This window comes from Budorcas taxicolor, chromosome 8, assembly GCF_023091745.1.
Source record: "Budorcas taxicolor isolate Tak-1 chromosome 8, Takin1.1, whole genome shotgun sequence".
NCBI classification, from domain to species: Eukaryota; Metazoa; Chordata; class Mammalia; order Artiodactyla; family Bovidae; genus Budorcas; species Budorcas taxicolor.
In genome coordinates, this window is record NC_068917.1 from 83,274,947 (window position 1) to 83,297,618 (window position 22,672).

Here is a 22,672-nt window from a genome sequence, read left to right on the forward strand (position 1 = left end):
GTTGACCACTTCCAATTTGCCTTGATTCATGGACCTGACATTCCAGGTTCCTATGCAATATTGCTCTTTACAGCATCGGATCTTGCTTCTATCACCAGTCACATCCACAACTGGGCATTGTTTTTGCTTTGGCTCCATCCTTTCATTCTCTCCGGAGTTATTTCTCCACTGATCTCCAGTAGCATATTGGGCACCTACTGACCTGGGGAGTTCCTTTCATTATCCTATCATTTTGCCTTTTCATACTGTTCATGGGGTTCTCAAGGCAAGAATACTAAAGTGATTTGCCATTCCCTTCTCCAGTGGACCACATTCTGTCAGACCTCTCCACCATGACCCATCCATCTTGGGTTGCCCCACATAGCATGGCTTAGTTTCATTTAGTTAAAGAAGGCTGTGGTCCTAGTGTGATTAGATTGACTAGTTTTCTGTGATTATGGTTTCAGTGTGTCTGCTCTCTGATGCCCTCTCGCAACACCTACCGTCTTACTTGGGTTTCTCTTACCTTGGGCGTGGGGTATCTCTTCAAGGTTGCTCCAGCAAAGCATAGTCACTGCTCTTTACCTTGGATGAGGGTTATCTCCTCACCACTGCCCCTCCCGACTTTGAAAGTGGAGTAGCTCCTCTCAGCCATCCTGCATCTGGGCAGCCACCACTCCTTGGACGTCGGTCTGATGAGGTCCTTAATTCCTATCAGCTTCTGCTCTGTTATCTATAAAATTAAGAAGTGAATGGATCCTGTCCTGTTATGTTGATAGAATAGTTAAATGAGATTATATATAGAAAAAGTTAACAATATGCCAGGCACAAAATCAATCCTCAGTAAATGTTAGCTTAAAAAATAGACCCACTCACTCCAGTCCTGCTCCATCTTTGCAGATGCTCTTGCTTGACTTTTACTTTGCTGAGAAAGTGAAATTCTTGATCTATCCCCTCTCTTGATCCTAACAATCTTATTCCCTCTTTCTTTTTATCTCAAGACAAGAAAGTTATCCTCCTTGCCAGTCCTATCACTGTTACGTGTGATCACCTTCCAATGCACAAGTGAAATATCTTTATGAACTAGCTTTGAGCTTCCATGATAGTTCACATGGTAAAAAAAAAAAAATATGCCTGTAATGCAGGAGACCTGTGTTGGATCCCTGAGTTGGGAAGATTCCCTGGAGAAGCAAATGGCAACCCACTCTAGTATTCTGGCCTGGAGAATTCCATGGACAGAGGAGCCTGGCAGGCTACAGTCCATGGGGTTGCAAAGAATCGGACATGGCTAAGAGACTTTCACTTTTGCTTTGGAACTGTCAGGAGAGTATATGCTCCTCGGTTCTGTCTCGTCACAGCAAAGATTTGGAGTGATGGACATTAAATCCCTCGGCGGGTCACCGCTCTTGGGTCTTGGACAGACTGTGTTATAGCTCTTAGACAGATCAGTGTTACAGCTCTATTTTATTTAGAAAATAGCAAGATGAACATTGAGGTACATGTGTCTCTTTCAATTCTGGTTTCCTTGGTGTGTATGCCCAGCAGTGGGATTGCTGGGTCATAAGGCAGTTTTATTTGCAATTTTTAAAGGAATCTCCACACTGTTCTCCATAGTGGCTGTACTAGTTTGCATTCCCACCAACAGTGCAGGAGGGTTCCCTTTTCTCCACACCCTCTCCAGCATTTATTGCTTGCAGATTTTTGGATCGCAGATATTCTGACTGGTGTGAAGTGGTACCTCATTGTGGTTTTGATTTGCATTTCTCTAATAATGAGTGATGTTGAGCATCTTTTCATGTGTTTGTAAGCCATCCGTATGTCTTCTTTGGAGAAATGTCTATTTAGTTCTTTGGCCCATTTTTTGATTGGGTCGTTTATTTTTCTGGAATTGAGCTGCATAAGTTGCTTGTATATTTTTGAGATTAGTTGTTTGTCAGTTGCTTCATTTGCTATTGTTTTCTCCCATTCAGAAGGCTGTCTTTTCACCTTGCTTATATTTTCCTTTGTTGTGCAGAAGCTTTTAATTTTAATTAGATCCCATTTGTTTATTTTTGCTTTTATTTCCAGAATTCTGGGAGGTGGATCATAGAGGATCCTGCTCTGATTTATGTTGGAGAGTGTTTTGCCTATGTTCTCCTCTAGGAGTTTTATAGTTTCTGGTCTTACATTTAGATCTTTAATCCATTTTGAGTTTATTTTTGTGTGCAGTGTTAGAAAGTGATCTAGTTTCATTCTTTTACAAGTGGTGACCAGTTTCCCAGCACCACTTGTTAAAGAGATTGTCCTTTCTCCATTGTATATTCTTGCCTCCTTTGTCAAAGATAAGGTGTCCATATGTGTGTGGATTTATCTCTGGGCTTTCTATTTTAGTCCATTGATCTATATTTCTGTCTTTGTGCCAGTACCATACTGTCTTGATGACTGTGGCTTTGTACCCCAGTGTTCATCACAGCACTGTTTATAATAGCCAGGACATGGAAACAACCTAGATGTCCTTCAGCAGATGAATGGATAAGAAAGCTGTGGTACATATACACAATGGAGTATTACTCAGCCATTAAAAAGAATACATTTGAATCAGTTCTGATGAGATGGATGAAACTGGAGCTGATTATACAGAGTGAAGTGAGCCAGAAAGAAAAACACCAATACAGTATACTAACACATATATATGGAATTTAGAAAGATGGCAATGACGACCCTGTATGCAAGACAGCAAAAGAGACACAGATGTGTATAACGGACTTTTGGACTCAGAGGGAGAGGGAGAGGGTGGGAGGATTTGGGAGAATGGCATTGAAACATGTATACTATCATGTAAGAATCGAATCTCCAGTCTATGTCCGACACAGGATACAGCATGCTTGGGGCTGGTGCACGGTGATAACCCAGAGAGATGTTATGGGGAGGGAGGTGGGAGGGGGGTTCATGTTTGAGAACGCATGTACACCCGTGGTGGATTCATGTCAATGTATGGCAAAACCAATACAGTACTGTAAAGTAAAATAAAGTAAAAATAAAAATTTAAAAAAAAAAAAGAAAATAGCAAGAGAATCCATCCTCGAGTCGTGAGGGCATGCGGACCCACAGATGCGAAGAGAAGGGAGTTGGGGAGCACACCAGCAGGCGCGCGCGAGAGAGAGCGCGCGCTTTGGCTCCTTTTTTTATATGATTTTTTCTTCTCCCTGGGCTTGCCCTATGTAAATTGGGCTAGCCAAAAGTGCTGTTTGTTCTACCTGAGGTCCTCACTCAGGTCCTCGGACCTTCCTTTGTTCTATTTTCACGGGCTTTTCCCTTCCTTGTCTTTTAGCCACCACCATTTTGGACTCCTGTTTCCTATTCTAACTACCTAACAGAACCATCTTTTACATTGTATTCTGTTAGCCCCACACACCAGCACAGATTCAACACGGAAGGAGAAGTACAGGAACACTAAAAGACAATGACCCCAGTTGCCATCACAGAGGCTGCCAAAGTCTTCTGACACTCTCCTCTTTACCCATCCACACAATTTCTCACCCTCTGCTCTCACAGGCAGAGTTCATATTTGCGAACAATCCAAGCTGATACCAAGTATTCACAAGAGAAATTTATTAAAAAGACATTGTTGGGAGGGCTGGTGTCCCAAGGTGGCTAAAGTTACATTTCTAAGAACAAGGCCCAAACCAGGCCTCAGAACTGGTTCAGTGAGAAAACAGTTCCCATTGCTGTGGCTGCTGTTACTGCTGCTTTACTGGACATCACAGGGAACTATGGAGGTCACTGTAACACCCCAAAGATAACACTTTTTTTTTTTTTTTTTTGAGTTGGGACTGCAACTTCACAACCACTGCACCTCAGAAAACTAAAACCTCTGCTGCCACCCAACCAACAAAAATAATAGAAGATTCTACAAATAGATCTTTCCCCAAGCTGTTCGTTTCTGAACAGATGTTAAATATGGGCCTGTCTCATCAGTGCTGCATGTTTCGCACTCTTGCATCCCAGGCGCAAAAGATGTTGGGACTTTCCGTTTTCTGAGTTCTGCTATGTTTTTGGTGAAGCAAGATGCAAAAGGCCAGAAATAACCCAAACATCACAAGACTTTCAAGAAGTGTGTGTGCATGCTAAGTAGTTTCAGTTGTGTCAGACTCTGTGCAAAACCATGGACTGTAGCCCACCAGGCTCCTCTGTCCATAGGATTCTCCAGGCAAGTATACTGGAGTGGGTTGCCATTTTCTTCTCCAAGGGAGCTTTCCAACCCAGGGATTGAACCTATGTGTCCTGTGTCTCCTGCATTGGCAGGTGGGTTCTTGACAACTAGCGCTACCTGTAGGACACCCAAAAAGGACAAATTGTCCTCAGCACTCACTCGTTTACAGTTAGGCTTGTATCTCATTGTTCCACTAAACCTTTTTCTCAGGGCCACTCATCAGGCCTTCCCACTCTGGATCAGTCCTTCACAAGCTGGGGAAATGAAAGTAATTTTGGCCAGCGTCTCAGGGCTGGTACCCCAGAAATGGACCCAGAGACAAAAATTCATTTCCAAATGATTTATTAAGAAAGTCTCTCCAAGGAACCTGGCTAAGCGGGGAAAGCAGAAGGAAGAGGAAGAAATGAAGACCAGGCACTCAAAGATCCATGGAGTAGATTCAGCGTCACCCTGCAGGGAACTCTGGAGGCCAGGGAGATTTCAAAATCTATCCTCACAAGGAGCCAGAGAGGGACTTGAACATCTGACTCTTTGATCTTGATTTTGAGGTGGCTGCAGTAGCCTGAGGGTAGTCCTCCGAAAAAGAGAACCAGATCTGAACCTGTGTGGATCAAAGCACACATATCCTTTCTGGAAAAAGTGTAAGTGTGTGGTAAAAGGGACCCGAGGATTTCTGGGCAGAGGACAAACAGGGCCCAGGAAAACCGAGGAGTTAGTATTCAGTTTCAGATACACCTTCCCTTTCATATATACCCCAACCTGAGTCCACAACCTTGCCAATTGACTGTCCTCAACCAGCCACCATGAAGCCATGCATCTCACTAAACCCCTGGATCTACCTCAACATTCATCCAGATGTTCTGTTGACCCAGATAGACCTAATATTTCTTATCTTCATAGCATCATTTCCTATGGCAAGAAATGCTCCCCACTTAGTGGCATCTATTGTAGAGCTTCCTGAGAACCTGCCTAAACACTGCCTGCTTCAGGAATTCTTCCTTAGTCTTCCCAGCTCTCCTTGAACTAAAGAAGACTTTCTCTTTTCAGAGCCTTATCACATATCATAGGCATTTATATTCTTGTCTTATTCTTGCCTGGAGAATCCCCATGGACAGAGGAGCCTAGCAGGCTACAGTCCATGGGGTCTCAAAGAGTCGGACACAACTCAGCGACTAAGCATATACATTTCTATGTTCTTGTCTTATCTTCACTGATAGATTTTAGACTCCAGAAGACAAAGATGGCTTCTTATAAAACTATGTTTAGAGCATAGCATTTTATTCATCGTATTCACTTACACTTATCTGTTGAAAGAATCCTGCTTCTGAGTTCATGAACCATCCAGATTATTGCAGTTTACTTTTAAAATAGACCATTCCCTAAAGCAGAACCTCCAGTATCTTAAATATATCCCTCTGTTGAAAGCAGAGGAGTAATATAATATATTTTCATGTAATTACCCTGATCTAAAAAGTAAGTACAGAAATAAAAGATTTGGCTCTGGGTCCCCAGACAAAAAATTTTTGGAAAATTTCCCTGACCCTTTTTAGGCAGTTCTCATCAAGTGAATTCATCCCCAGTTCCTACCTAGACAGAGCTGATACCTTCTTAGCTGCTGGGGGCCATGTGCACTCTTGTGTTATCATCTGCTTAAAATCCTTCAGCAGTTTCCCACTGGCCTTAGAATTCAATCGCTCACTCACAAGGCCCTGTCTAAGCCCCAACCTCACCTCAGCACACTTGCCCTTTGCTCACAAAACTTCACCTGCAACTATCTGTTCTCATTGCTTCCATATACCATGTTTTTCTTTGCTTTGTAACTATTGTCCTTGCTATTCCCTCTGCCTAAGTACATTTCCCCCTCAGGGGACAAGGTTGGTTGGCTCCTCATTGTCCTTTAGGTCTCAGATATCTTAACATTCCATCTCAATTCTCCTGGGGAAGTGGCCCATTCCCCAGGAGATATTACTCTATTTGTGTCCTGCAAAGCCTTTATGATAATCCTGAATTATCTTTCAAATATTATTGTCTCCCTTCCCCAACTAAAACTGCAAATCATCCAAAGGAGACTGCCTTATATATAGGCTTGAGCCAACAAAAATTCTTGTCAGTGTAGGCATTCCATTAATGAATGAGTGGGGAAATTTGCTTTGGAGAAGAAATGTCTTCTTATGTTAAGACAATGAAACACAAAATTATAAAGCAAAAGATAAATTAGACTTCATAGAAATGTTACAGTTTCTGTTCATACAATGTGAGTAAACCAAGTTAAAAAATGGGGGGGGGGGGGGGGGAATCCTGGAATTAACACAACAGACATTGGTTTATTAATCATTTCCCACCAATTTAGGTGACTGATCATACATAAATGAGAAGGATTTCACTTTATAAAAAGTGAAAAGGAGTCCAGAGTCCAAATAAGAGTTAATAACAATGGGAAAGTTAATAGGCCCCAAACAAACAAAGATGATTTATGGCCTTACTACTAAATCTTCAGTGAACACTGGGATTATTTCCCTGAGTCCCACTCCCCAACCCCAAAGTACCCTGGAACTACCTGTGTCCACACAGAGCTTTGTACATTCCTTAAGAAAGGCACCAATCCCATAGTCTTCCAGTTAGCGGTCCAGTCATTTTTCTGGGAGAGCCTCGGGGAAAGAATGGTGTCTTGTTCGTTGCTATACTCCAGGGTCAGCTCAAAATTTGTTACAAAGCAGGTTACAATGTAGGGAGGAGAGGTCTGGGGGAGGGGGAGGATCAGTAACTGCAAAAATAAAACCATTGAGCAGGTAAGAGGAGATGAAACACAAGAGCAAAGTGAAGGTGCTGACCCTCCTTTGTAGTAATTAACAGGACTGCATAGGCAGATAAGGGAGTGTGTGCTTAAGGGGTCCCTTTTCCTCAACTGAATATGAGGCAAACAGGGAGGAATGTAAAAGATCTGAGACAGGGGAAGAGGGTATGAAGCAGTGGAATTAAATACTGGGAAATCAAAGCCATTAGGAAAGCTTCACAAGCTTGACATTGAACATATAATAGAGGTTTATCATCATGAAACTAAAGCAAGAATCCATTGACAGTTATGTGTTATTTTCCAGCAATAACTAGCTGAAATGAAGCTACAGAGGAGGTGGAGAGTTGGATTTAATCAAGATTTCAGGTTTGCTAAAGAAGTGAACTACTGGGGAGAGGGTCTACGAAAGTTCATGGCATGTGCAAGAAGAGAATGGACCATGCACTCTAGCCTGGGAATATGATAAATCTCTGATAGCGAAAATCTAACAGGACCGAAGGATTAGAGTTCTTGCTGAGGGTGGCGAATTGTTGGAGCAGATGTTCTCAAGTAAGGGAGGTAGAAGGTGGTAGTCAGAGAATGGGATATTGAAGTTGATTTGCAGTGATCATGCTCTTAAGGATGATGAAAAGTTCATGTTTTGGCCATGGTAGTCAACAGCTTAGTTGAGATTAAAGAAAATAATGAATGTGAAGAGGTAGAGGAACTGAACTTCTAATGTGAAGGACAGATCTTTCATGTGATTGTGGAAATCTCCGAGAATGAAGTAGGAAAGTGAATTTTAAATGAATGATCCATTAAATACCTTTGAGATATGAAAGGCATTCAATCATCTCAACAGTTCCACATGGCATGACATTTTCATGTCCACATTACACGGCAAGGTACCTTGAATACCTACCTAACATCACTCAGAGAGTATGCGATTGAGTTGGGATTTGAACCTAAGTCTCTCTGGCTCCAAAGCTTATTACGTTCTTTTTATGCCAGTGTGAATCTTCCATTTTCATTGGTGAGACTGAGCAAAAAGGAGTTCAGACATGATCCATGGCATTCCTATGATCATGGCAGTGAATTCTATGCCCAGAAGGAAAAATAAAAGGCAGTACTGAAATGTCTTGGGGAAGAAGATTCAGACTCTAGGATCTCTTAATCTCAATATCCTTAATTTCTGGACACTACAATCTCTATTGGAAATGTTACTTAATTGTTCAGAGTAATAAGGGAGATTCCAAAAATAAAGATGCATCAGTTCAGTTCAGTTCAGTCGCTCAGTCATGTCTGACTCTTTGCGACTCCATGAGTCGCAGCACACCAGGCCTCCCTGTCCATCACCAACTCCTTGAGTTTACCCAAACTCAGGTCCATTGAGTCAGTGATGCCACCCAGCCATCTCATCCTCTGTCATCCCCTTCTCCTCCTGTCCCCAATCCCTCCCAGCATCAGAGTCTTTTCCAATGAGTCAACTCTTCGCATGAGGTGGCCAAAGATGCATAATTGAGTGATATTTCAGAAATTATTCTGCCCAACTCATTTTCTACTTAGAAAACAGAGACAAAAAAAGTTAAGTGCCTTGCCTAACATCACAAAGGTAGGTGGTAACATCGGGTCTAACCAGGTCACTGCCAACCCCATGCATCACACAGACTGTAGTTTTCCCTCCTACTCAGGAGGATTTTAAGTCAGAATCTTTGAGACTTCAAATATTTTCTTAGATCATAGTTGCCCACTAGTTAAATCCATTTTGTTTGGGGGTCTTCTCTACGGTGCATTTGGCATTTTTGTGGCATGCATATGGGCCCTTTATGCTCAAATTTGCTAACACGGGCCTTCTCTTGGATCCAGGAACAGCCTTCTTTGCAGAAAGCATGACTGTAACCTGCTCTAAATTTGTAGTCAAATCTTGCCAGAGGCAAGAGTCTACTTCCTGTTGGGCCCTTTCTCATGACTGACCTCTTGAGAAACTGGAAGTTCTGGTAACCTCTTGCCAAAAAAGAAGTTTCAGTCATTGAACATGAAAATGTGACATATTAGAGGACCAGTCACTCACCAGCTAATATTTGGAGGGCTGAAAATGCACTGAACTGTTTTGGCTTCTCCAGTGAAGTCAGATTCAGCAACTGAAGGTTTTCCTGTACCTTCCAGACTTATGCTTCTGTGGCTGGGGGAAAGACCTGGGGAGGACTGGTACAAAAGAGACCCAGAGATGAATCAGAAATGACTTCCTTCTCTATAGGCACTTACTTCAGGAACAGCTGATCAAGGCATAGCAACGTCTGTAAACATTGTGTTAAGCATCCTTTGGCTGGAAGACATCAGCTTTTTCAAATGAAGGCTATTAAGGCAAGTGGCTGTGTAGGGCCTCATAAATTATGAATTCACTAGACATAGATGAATATAGATAAGTCTGCAATCAGGAGACAGCTGGTGATTATGAGCAACTCTTCTTTTGATTCAATTAACCACCTGAAGAAACTGGGTTTTGATTTGTTTTTTTGTTTGTTTGTTTGAATGCAATAGTCTCTCTTAAAACAGGGATTGGGGGGAGATTTTTAAATTCCAGAGCACAGTACTTCTCTTCCAGATTTACAATGGAGGAGATCTCTCTATCATGGTTAGAAATCAACAAATTCAAGGAAAATCACCCACAGTGTGTTGTTGCCATTAATAATTACCACTGATCAGCTCAGGAGGGAGGATGGGGCAAAATATCTTCCATTTCTGAAATCTGATCTTCCCCACAGTTGGAAACAGGCTCCTGCTCTAACTGGTTTGACAAATAGGGAACCTAAGTTTGGGTGGCTGCCCAGTGATTACCTAGTGAGGAGGTGGCAGGCCCAAGGTGAACACATGGAGTTCTTCATTTTCCAATTTACTGAGTGTTGCCTACAGCACAGACCCCCGCAGATGTTCAAGAGCAGGGAAGGAAATCCAGGAACACTTCTGTACACAGTCCTGTGGTCCTCTCTGTGCTTTTATTGTATCAACGTATCAGACAAACAGAAAACATTCCTCCACCTCCACCTCAACCCCACCAAGGCAGGTGCTTTAATAAAACCTAAGAAATGTAGTCAGCATCCCAGAAGAAAGATGTGCTTAGCAGCAGTGACCTTTTAAAGAAAGGTCAGATACATTTTTCCTAAAGGTTTTCAGGATACTTGGAGCCAGGTTTTCTGATGATTTTTCTAAATATAGGACTGAGAACTTACCATCTACATTATTATACAGAGCCTTTCAATACTTAGGCTCCAAAGGTAAATATTAATAATGGACGTCATTAATTTGGTGCATTGTTTCACAAAGTATGGCCCAAGTACCTGTTCAGATACTACAGATGGTATACAAAGTGATTTTAGGCCTTATCTGATGAATTATTTTTCTTTGAAATATAGTCGATTTACAGTATTGTGCCAGTTTCAGATGCATAGCACAGTGATTCAGTTATATGCACTCATGTATATAGTCTTTTTCAGATTCTTTTCCCTTACAAGTTATTATAAAATTCTTACTATATTTCCTTGTGCTATACAGTAGGTCCTTGTTGGTTATCTATATTATAAATAGTAATGTGTATATGTTAAGCCCAACTTCCTAATTTTTCCCTCCCCCTACAATGAATGTTTAATTTAAAGGTTATATATTTCTTTAAATGTATTTTTGAAAGCATAATTACTTCACCATCTCCATGCTTTAATGAATATAGTTGCTTAAGATGAAGCTAAGTTTTTTAAATGAGTTGAATAAAATTAACTAAGATACTGAAATAAATAAGAGTACAGACAAAAACCAAATATGGCTGAAGTTTTGCAAGCAGTAATTTGATGCTTATTATGATTTTCAGATACTTTGCTAAAGGATTATGGTTTCTGCTCCATCCCCTGTTTCTTCAAAAGCTCAAGTTAATCATATCTGTGAGTTGGTAGAACTGAACCCTTTGGGTTTGTCTTTGTTTTCTGAACACGTTACCCTCTGAACTAAATCCTCTTGGATTTTAGATTTTGTCAAATTGTTGGCAGCTGTCTGAAATTCTCCTGCATTAAACAGTGAGCTTTGAAATTTGTTTGGTGGTGAGACAGCAGCTCATACTTGCCCATGGGAGTTGTTTATATGCTTCTCTTCCCAACTCTGCATCCAGGGGAAGCACTTTGATAGCTTGAAATTGGCCACAGTGAGAGCATTTACACCACAGATATTGGCAAATACTAAAATTGGGATTTGGTTGCTCTTTTCCCCTAGATAATCGGTTGTTAAACTTGCCAAAATAAAATTTTATTTAACTCTATTTTAAAGTCTTCCTGCAACAAATCACTGGGCTCTTGCATAACCAGAAACATCCACTCAAACATCTGCTAAGAACATAATAGCAGCAGAGTAGGAATTATATTATTTGATTAATGCATTTTATTTTATTAATGCATCTGGCAGTTGAGGGGAAGTGCGTGAAGGATGTTTTAATGGGACATAAAAGGCAAGTGGAGAGACAATGGATGTAATAGTTTGTAGCAGCAACATGCATCTACTTTGTATGTACCCACATTATTTGCTTTAAAATGTCATGTTTGTGTGTGCTCAGTTGTGTTCAACTCTTTGTGACCCCATGGACTATAGGCCAATAAGCTCCTCTGTCCATGGGATTATCCAGGCAAGAATACTGGAGTGGGTTGCCACTTCCTCCTCCAAAGGATCTTCCCAATCCCAGGATCAAACCCATGTTTCCTATGTCTCCTGCATTGGAGGACGGATTCTTTACCACCAAACCACATGGGAAGCCTCTGCTTGTTTTAAAATATAGTCTGGCAAAAGGAGAAGAGGGTGGCAGAGGATGAGATGGTTAGATAGCATCACCAACTCAATGGACATGAATTTTAGCAGACTCCTGGAATTAGTGGAGAACAGAGGAGCCTGGCATGCTTCAGACTATGAATCACAAGGAGCTGGATACGACTTAGTGACTGAACAACAAGAACCCAGCCTGGTCACTCTGGAATAAATAGAATACAATAACAGAAGAGTGCAGCATAGAATGGGACCTTCATAAGGGACATGCTTTCTAGGTATTTTCTTTTGAAAAGTTCTTCCAATCAAAATGTCATCTTTTGTTACTTGACCAAAAGTGGACAATTAACTTTTTACACAGCTATCTGGATTGTATATTTTCTAAATAACACTGGTAAATCAAACTGCTCTCTACTCTTTCAGGCTACAAGTACTCCTAAATTATTGTATCTAAATGAAATCTGATTCATGACAAACATCAAGCTAATATCAAAAGAGGAAAGACGCGTAGACATCACAAAAAGGCAATAAGCATGGTGGTGAGGAGGGGGAGGGGAGTAATGTCACTAGTGATAACAACCATCCCAGTAGTTAATTCACCTGTATGTGTACGGAGCTTCAAGTTTTTCTCAGCATAAACTGGCCTCCTATTTCCACCCCATCTGTATGTAGCCTGTCAGAGATTGTCTCAGGGGTCTTGAAAGCTCCAGCGTTCAAGAGCCCAGTGGTCAGCCTGATCGGTTGTCTCCTGTAGAGATCAGAACTTCAGAACACGTGTAGGCATTCTGCTTCCCTCTTAGATTTATTCTCACCCCTTCCTCCTGACAGAAAATACAGGCTCACCAGCCTGAAGCTCATTACAGCAAGGCTGGCTAATTCCCGGGTGCACAATTCATCACTGATTTCAAGCACATTCCATTGACTAATAGATTACACCATAACTGCCGGGAGGGCAATCAGATAGTATTGACTGCAAGCCAAGCAAAGTCACAATTCTTCCTGGGCTCTAGCCTGGAGGGAGGTTAGCAACTGCAGGCCCTTCACACCGCCCAGCTCCAGGGGATACATTTTATGTTGTCTTCTATGTGTTGGTGACTCCGAGAATTGTGTGCTGTACACAGATTATCCAACACTCACAGGTGAAGAGAGCAAGGTCCTTAGAGAAGCTGGTTTCTCCAGGTTGTTTAGCTACTAACAGCAGAACTGGGATCACACCCCAGGTCCCTGCGTCATAATCTTTCTACTACACAGATGGCCTCCCATACTTACTAATAATATCCACAGAAAAAAATGATGCCCTCTTACCATACTGAACATTTACTATGGGCCGGGCTCTGCATATTTGGTGATTTACATACATTTTCATAAACATGATGGATGGAATAAGCTATGGGCCTGAGAGGCCTAGGGCTCTGCTCTTGGGCAAGTCATAAGAGAGAACTTGGCAGTTTGAGAAAGTCTAAGTGTGAACACAGTTGGAGTCAATGTCTCTCTTTGCTTCAGAGCACAATACATGCTTCTCTTATCCACTCTGCCCCTGAGGAGGTAAGGAGATTTCGCTGGCTGGTGAGCCTGGTCACGTGGAGTTCTTCCAATCTCTCTTCTGCCTCCTGTACTTTAAATCTTCCCGGGTCAGGACTCTCATGTAGACAGAACCCAGAATATACAGGATCATGGAGATATGGTTGATTTGGGGTTGCTGGCTACCAAGAGGCCTTGCTACCATTTCATTATTTGTTGAACTGATTGTATAAGTTCATACCTCACCAAACAACTGAATTGGTTTCCTTTTTTTTCAGCCCCAATATCACCTTCTCATCCTGTCCCAACTCCAACAATGAGACACTGAGAAAGAAAATTATTTCAACATTTAGAGACCAATTTCCAATCATTCAAGCCTCTATCCAGGCATCTGTCTTCATCCACAAAGATTTTTCAGCTAGGATTACATTCAGCTACATGGGTAATCAAACTTCTGTCTACTCTCTCAGGCTACAACCACTCATAAACTATTGTATCTAAGTGAAATCTGATTCATGATAAACATTAAGCTAATATCAAAAGAGGAAAGATGCATAGACATCACAAGAAGGCAATAAGCATGGAGGTGAGGAAGGGGAGGGGGGGCTGATATCACTAGTGATGACAACCATGTGCCTTAAACAAGTAAGGGGTTAATTTCCTCACTGATCAAGAAGTCCAGAGCTGCTATAGTAGATTGCAGAGATCATCAAAGACCTAGGACCCCCCTAACTTTTTTCTTGACCATCCTTTTCTTGAAGTATTGATCCTCTGGTGGCAAGATGGCATCACAATTGGGTTCAGGCAGGAGAAAGGCGGCCAGCCAATGGACAAGCAGAACATGCCTGTGGAGTCTTTCTTTTCACCAGGAAAATAATAGCTTTCCAAGAAACCTTACCTATGGACTTGATGGTCTATGTCACAGAGCTATTCCTATTTCTAGGAAGCCTGAGAAATCAAGTGATTTGGGGCAGGGGCACATGCCATCCAGAAAAAAAGATGGGTATGTTAGTAAGAAAGAAGAACAAAATGGCTAATGGGTGGTGTCAATCCCCAGACTGGAATCACTCCCTAGAACCCTGGACCACTAGTCCTGAACATGTCTGGATCCTTCTATAGAGGTCAGGGTTCCTACTCCAGCTGGAGTCCTAGTTGTACTTAGCAACTGGTTGGATTTAACTCTTATCTGATTTAGGACTCCCTCAGACAAATAAACCCATCATGTCTTACCTCTCTATTAACCTTGATCAAAACCCAGAATGTAAGTCCCTTGTTAAGCCTAGAGCCTCCTACACTGTATTGTTCAGTGCTCCACCAGTGCAAACTTTCTTTTCCTCCCTCCCAAAACTTTGGGTGGCTCTTTATATCCACAATGTTTTCATGATTATAGACTCCATCTCCATGCCCTCCCCTGAGGTTGAGGGTCTCCTATGACCTCATGAAGGAAGATTCTCTTCATTCTATACCTTGGGAAGCCCAGAGAACTTCCAGACAAGTTCTTTCCCATCATCCAAACGGGATACAAAGATTCTCATATATTGGATACATTCTGAGAAGACTGTTCCTTCTCCAGACTTCTTTGGCCAGATCTTCCAATCTTGTTCTTTCCAATCTCCTGATTATGTGGCCAGAACCACCATCCAGCAGAGTAAATCCTTACTTCACATACCTCACCTTCTAGGAAAGTGGACAAAGAAATACACTGTTAAAAATCCTGCCCACAGGAAAGGTTTCCCTTACTCAGTTCAGTTTAGTTCAGTCACTCAGTTGTGTCCAACTCTTTGCGACCCCATGAACTGCAGCACACCAGGCCTCCCTGTCCATCACCAACTCCCAGAGTTTACCCAAACTCATGTCCATTGAGTTGGTAATGACATTCAACCATCTCATCCTCTGTCATCCCCTTCTCCTCCTGCCCTCAATCTTTCCCAGCATCAGGGTCTTTTCAAATGAGTCAGCTCTTCCCATCAGGTGGCCAAGGTATTGGAGTTTCAGCTTCAACATCAGTCCTTCCAATGAACTCTCAGGACTGATCTGCTTTAGGATGGACTGGTTGGATCTCCTTGCAGTCCAAGGGACTCTCAAGAGTCTCCTCCCACCATAGTTCAAAGGCATCAATTCTTCAGCACTCAGCTTTCTTTATAGTCCAACTCTCACATCCATACATGACTACTGGAAAAACCATAGCCTTGACTAGATGGACCTTTGTTGAAAAAGTAATGTTTCTGCTTTTTAATATGCTGTCTAGGTTGGTCATAACTTTCCTTCCAAGGAGCAAGCATCTTTTAATTTCATGGCTGCAATCACCATTCACAGTGATTTTGGAGCCCCAAAAAAATAAAGTCAGCAATTGTTTCCACTGTTTCCCCATCTATTTTCCATGAAGTGATGGGACCAGATGCCATGATCTTCGTTTTCTGAATGTTGAGTTTTAAGCCAATTTTTTCACTCTCCTCTTTCATTTACATCAAGAGGCTTTTTAGTTCTTCTTCACTACTCTCATATTGAAATGATTTCATTACCCATGCTGGTAGAGACTGGCAAGTCTGGAAGGAATATCTATGAACAAGATCAAGTTGGTTTTTTGAAAAAGGTCGGTTATAGGGAACTCTCCAAGTGGTCACAAGTGTTGACTGAAGGAAGGACAGATGTGTGGAGGGAGTAGGCAGGCTAGAAGCCTGAACCACTTGGTCATGAGATCTATTTGTGTCTTCAAAGGCAGCCCGGGCCTACTCCTATAACTGCTTCTTATGCTTGATAACAGGCCTAACTTCATGGGTGGGGGAAGGGGTTGTCAGAGAGTATCCAATTCATGATCAGGCATTTAGATCATGTAGCCAGCATATACCTTGAGAAAGCCATAACTGAAAAAGGTGCATGTACCCCCAATGTTCACTGAGAATTACTTACAATAGCTAGGGCATAGAAGCAACCTGGATATCCACGGACAGATGAATGGATGAAAAATTTGTGGCACATATATACAGTGGAATATTACTCAGTCATAAAAAGGAATGCAGCTGAGTCAGTTCTAGTGAGATGGATGAACCTGGGGCCTATTATACAGAGTTAAGTAAGTCAGAAAGAGAAAAACAAGTATCATATATTAATGCATATATATGGAATCTAGAAAAATGACACTCATGAACCTATTTTCAGGGCAGTAATAGAGATGCAGACTTAGAGAACAGACTTTGGACACAGCAGGGAAGGAGAGGGTGGGATGAACTGAGAAAGTAGCATTGAAACACATGGATTACCGTGAGTGAAATAGATAGCTAACAGGAAATTGCTGCATAACGTTGGGAACTCAGCATGGTACTCTGTGACAACCTAGAGGGATGGGACGACAACCTAGGTTGCTTCTATGCCCTAGGTATTGCAAATAGTGCTCAGTAAACATTGGAGGTATGTGCGTCTTTTTCAATTATGGCTTTCTTGGGGTTGGACATGACTGAGCAGTTTCACTTTCCCTTTTCACTTTCATGCATTGGAGAAGGAAATGGCAACCCATTCTAGTGTTCTTGCCTAGAGAATCCTAGGGACAGAGGAGCCTGGTGGGCTGCCATCTATGGAGTCACACAAAGTCAAACATGACTGAAGCGACTTAGCAGCAGCAGCAGCATGGTATATGCTGGCTACATGATCTAAATGCATGATCATGAACTGAATCCTCTCTGACCACGCCATTCCCCACCCATGAAATCAGGCCTCAGTTATCAAGTGTAAGAGGTGGGAGGGAAGTTCAAGAGGGAGGGGACATATATGTACTCATGGCTGATTCATGTTGTTGTATGGCAGATGCCTGGAGAAGGGAATGGTAACCCACGCCAATATTCTTGCCTGGAGAATCCCATGGACAGAGGAGCCTGGAGAGCTACAGTCTATGGGGTCACAAGAGTCAGACATGACTGAGCAACTAAGCACACACAGCACACACCTGGTCTTCCCTGATAGCTCAGTTGGTAAAGAATCTACCTGCAATGCAGGAGACCCCAGTTCAATTCCTGGGTCAGGAAGATCCCTTGGAGAAGGGAAAGGCTACCCACTCCAGAATTCTGGCCTGAAGAATTCCATGGACTCTATAGTCGATGGGGTTGCAAAGACTGAGTGACTTTCACTTTCACTTTCATGGCAGATGCCAACAAAATATTGTAAAGCGATTACCCTCTAGTTAAAAATAAATCAAAAAGAAATAAAGGGAATCCAGTTTGGAAAAGAATAAGTAAAACTCTCACTGTTTGCAAATGACACGATCCTCTACATAAAAAACCCTAAAGACACCCCCAGCTAATCAATGAATATAGTAAAGTTGCAGGATATAAAATTAATACACAGAAATCCCTGCATTCCTATACACTAACAATGAGAAAACAGAAAGAGAAATTAAGGAAACAATCCCATTCACTATTGCAATGAAAAGAATAAAATACTTAGAAATAAATCTAGCTCAATAAACAAAAGATCTGTATGTAGAAAACTGTAAAACACTGATGAAAGGAGTCAAAGATGACACAAATAGATGGAGAAATATACCATGTTCATGGATTGGAAGAATCAATATAGTGAAAATGAGTATACTACTCAAAGCAATCTATAGATTCAGTGCAATCCCTATCAAGCTACCAATGGTATTTTTCACAGAACTAAAACAAATAATCTCATAATTTGTATGGAAATACAAAAGACCTTGAACAGCCAAAGCAATCTTGAGAAAAAAGAATGGAACTGGAGGAATCAACTTGCCTGACTTCAAACTACGCTGCAAAGTTACAATCATCAAGACAGTATAGTACTGGCACAAAGACAGAAATATAGATCAATGGAACAAAATAGAAAGCCCAGAGACAAATCCACGCACCAATGGACAACTTATCTTTGACAAAGGAGGCAAGAATATACAATGGAGAAAAGACAATCTCTTTAACAAGTGTTGCTGGGAAAACTGGTCAACCACTTGTAAAAGAATGAAATTAGAATACTTTCTAACACCATACACAAAAATAAACCCAAAATGGATTAGAGATCTAAACATAAGACCAGAAACTAAAAAACTCCTAGAGGAAAACATAGACAAAACATTTTCTGACATAAATCACAGCAAGATTGTCTATGACCCACCTCCCAGAATACTGAAAATAAAAGCAAAAATAAACAATGGGACCTAATTAAACTTAAAAGCTTTCGCACAAGGAAGGAAACTATAAGCAAGGTGAAAAGACAGCCTTCAGAATGGGAGAAAATAATAGCAAATGAAGCAACTAACAAAGAATTAATCTCAAAAATATACAAGAAGCTCATGCAGCTCAATATCAGAAAAATAAATGACCCAGTAAAAAAATGGGCCAAAGGACTAAACAGGCATTTCTCCAAAGAAGACATACAGATGACTACCAAACACATGAAAAGATGCTCAGCATCACTCATTATCAGAGAAATGCAAATCAAAACTACAATGAGGTAACATCTCACACTGGTCAGAATGGCTGCCATTAATAAGTCTACAAACAATAAATGCTGGAGAGGGTGTGGAGAAAAGGAAACCCTCTTACACTGTTGGTGGGAATGCAAACTATTACAGCCACTATGGAGAACAGTGTGGAGATTCCTTTAAAAAATAGGAAACAGAACTACCATATGACCCAGCAATTCCACTTCTAGGCATACACACCGAGGAAACTGGAATTGAAAGAGACACATATACCCCAATGTTCATCGCAGCACTGTTTACAATAGCTAGGACATGGAAGCAACCTATATGTCCATCAGCAGACCAATGGATAAGAAACTTGTGGTACACATACACAATAGAATATTACTCAGCTATTAAAAAGAATCCATTTGAATCAGTTCTAATGAGGTAGATGAAACTGGAGCCTATTATACAGAGTGAAGTAACTCAGAAAGAAAAACACCAATACAATATATGAACACATATATATGGAATTTAGAAAGATGGTAAGGACAATCCTACACACAAGACAGCAAAAGAGACACAGATATTTAAAAAAAGACTTTTGGACTCTGTGGGAGAAGGCGAGGGTGGGATGATTCTCCCACAGACTCCAAAAGTTTGTTCTTTATATCTGTGTCTCTTTTGCTGTCTCGTGTGTAGGGTTGTCCTTATCATCTTTCTAAATTCCATATATATGTGTATGACCAACCTAGATAGCATATTCAAAAGCAGAGACATTACTTTGCCAACAGAAGTCCATCTAGTCAAAGCTATGGTTTTTCCTGTGGCCATGTATGGATGTAAGAGTTCGACTGTGAAGAAGGCTGAGTGCCGAGGAATTGATGCTTTTGAACTGTGGTGTTGGGGAAGACTCTTGAGAGTCCCTTGGACTGCAAGGAGATCCAACCAGTCCATTCTGAAGGAGATCAGCCCTGGGTGTTCTTTGGAAGGAATGATGCTAAGGCTGAAACTCCAGTACTTTGGCCACCTCATGTGAAGAGTTGACTCATTGGAAAAGACTCTGATTCTGGGAGGGACTGGGGGCAGGAGGAGAAGGGGATGACAGAGAATGAGATGGCTGGATGGTGTCACTGACTCGATGGACATGAGTCTGAGTGAACTCCGGGAGTTACTGATGGACAGGGAGGCCTGGCATGCTGCGATTCATGGGGTCACAAAGAGTCAGACACGACTGAGTGACTGAACAGAACTGAACTGAACCATATGTGAAGCAGATGACCAGTCCAAGTTCAAGACATGAAATGGCACTCAAAACTGGTGCACTGGGACAACCCAGGGGGATGGGATGGGGAGGGAGATGGGAGGGGGGATCGAGACTGGGGACACATGTACACTCGTGGCTGATTCATGTCAATGTATGGCAAAAACAACCACAATATTATAAAGTCATTAGCCTCCAATTAAAATAAATTAATTAATTTTAAAATAATTATTTAAAAAGCCCAGTAGCAAGTCAAGAGTCAAAAGAGCACAGTTACTTGCCTACAGGAGCATAACATTGCTCTGTATTTCCTGAGGTCTCTGTAGTGATTCTCCCATCAGGACTTGACATGAGTTTCATATACATTCTGATATGCCACAGGTAGTCTAGAAATCACTGAATGTTCTGAGGCAAGTCCATTAGAGTCATATCTTATTCTGGGCTCCATACAAGGCTGATAGCTTTGGAGTCCTTGGGAAATTGGTCCAAACAGAACACCCAATATCCACAGAGTCTCATTATGGACCATGCCTCTTTCTTGGTGGTAGGAGACATAATATTAAGCAGAAGTTGTTTCTTACTGAAAAGATAATAACTGAATCTTTCCCAGCCCATTGGAGCTCCAGAAATTTTACATAAGTTATTTTACAATGTCTTTGGTTCACCTGCCTTACTAGAGTAACTAAAGAACCTGCTACTTCCTATTCTCCATGTTCTATCAGCCTAATGTCATTAGTGCAAGCATTAGTGGTATTTACTTTAAAATGATAAGCTGGTTTCAATCTTTATGGATTAGACTGGGGCACAAAGTCAGAGTCAATACATCCCTGCGGGAGGGTGGCAAATGTATATTGCTGACCTGTCAGGTAAAAGCAATATATTTCTGGTGTTCTCCACTTAATGAAACAAATTTAAAAATACATTCCAGCTAAATAACTGCCCATCAAATGTAACAGGCTTATAAATTTGCTCCAGTAATAAAATTTAGTGTGGATGAGCATCCACAATGGGAATTACTACCCAATAAAATTTATAATTTACCTTTATTGTACAGGATCATTCCATTTTTTAAATTTGCCAAACTGGGAAACATGTCAGAATGCAATAAAGACCATTAGACATTCATATTCAAATGTTTGATTGTAATATAATCTCTGAAATTTTCCTAGAAATAGAATGTTGCTTGCCATGTACTATTTAGTACATTTAGCCAATTATTCTGATCAGAAAACTACAATGGCATTCTATACTACTGAGAATTCATTTGATCTTGGCATGTAATAGCTTTTACAATAAAATAGCCACAATTATTCAGGAGGGATGACAGAAGGAACCTGTTGGGTGTACGCTATAATACAGCACATCCTTTCATTGGTGGTACCCAGTTTCACCTTTATTCAAGAGGCTCTAGATTTTTTTGACTGACTCATACTATGGAGGTGGGTAAGAAATCTTATTTTCTAATGTAATAGCTTGAGTCAAATATCTCTTTCCCTTCATTCATGGGTTGCCTGTTGATTTCATTTCTAAGGACTTCATAATTTAAAAACCACGGCCAGAAATGTATGCATGCTTTAAACTAAGAATCTCTTAAAATCGTCACACTGTGCCTGCCCTGCTGCAAAATGAAATGACCACATCCACTTGGTTTCTGCTGTCATTTGAACTCAGGCATTCTGAGCTCCCTTCAACCACACCAAAATCAAGAAGCTTGACTCAATAGCAGGATTTTACATCAGCATTTTTGATCTCTCAAGAACAGGTTTAAAGCTCTTTCTAAATATTGTGATGCTTTTCTCATCAGCATAATCTTCATAGCAAGAGTAGAGGGAGTCTTTTCAGTTCTATCTGGAGACAGAACAAGGGGGCAGGCAAGGTGTATGTGATGGATCCAGTTCAGCGTCTGTTACACAAATTCTTGAAACTACTGTTCCTGCATTATAAGACCCTTATTGGCCTTTCTGTGTTATTGAGTAAGGGCCAGCATTTAATCCAAGATTATATAAGTTAACCAAGAAAACAAGTAGAACCACAGCTGGTCAACTGACCCTAGCCCACTTCACACTGAATCACTAGTAAATACACCCATTAAATACTTTGAGTCCCATCTCTGATGAAGCATTCTAAAAATCCACTTCAAAAAAAAAAAAATCAATCTAGACTTTTCATGATATAGATTTACAAATCCTTTCAGGTTCTCCTAAACACAACATCTAAATTTTGCACTTCATCTTCCTAATCATATTATGTTTAAATCCTGGTCCCTTTCAGAGCATCAGTAAGAGATGGGGCATGTGGAAAATTACTGTCTTTCTTCTACGCATAAGATTCTCTGTCAAAGGAAATACTGCCTTTAGAAAGATTGGAGAATCTGAAAAGCACATTCAATCTCACTGTGTCTCCTATTTCAATTACTGAGGTCCCCAGTCAAAGTCCTAATGTTTAGTAAAAGGTCTGGTCAGATTGTAAATTAAACTGGTACTTAAATTAGCAACCTGCAGAATCAGTCTGTGAATTTCATTTTTAGCTGTTTTAGCCCCATGTCTACAAGCCAAAAGCAAGCTGCAAATATTCAGTGTTTTTCAAGCACTTTTGGCCATAACCTACATTATTCATGTAAAATAAATTCTCTGTCACAAATAAGTTCACACACACATACAACTGAATGAAAAATTATATGAAATATTTCTTATTCGAGCTGTATGTAATGTACTTTGATATTTTCTCTTCTGT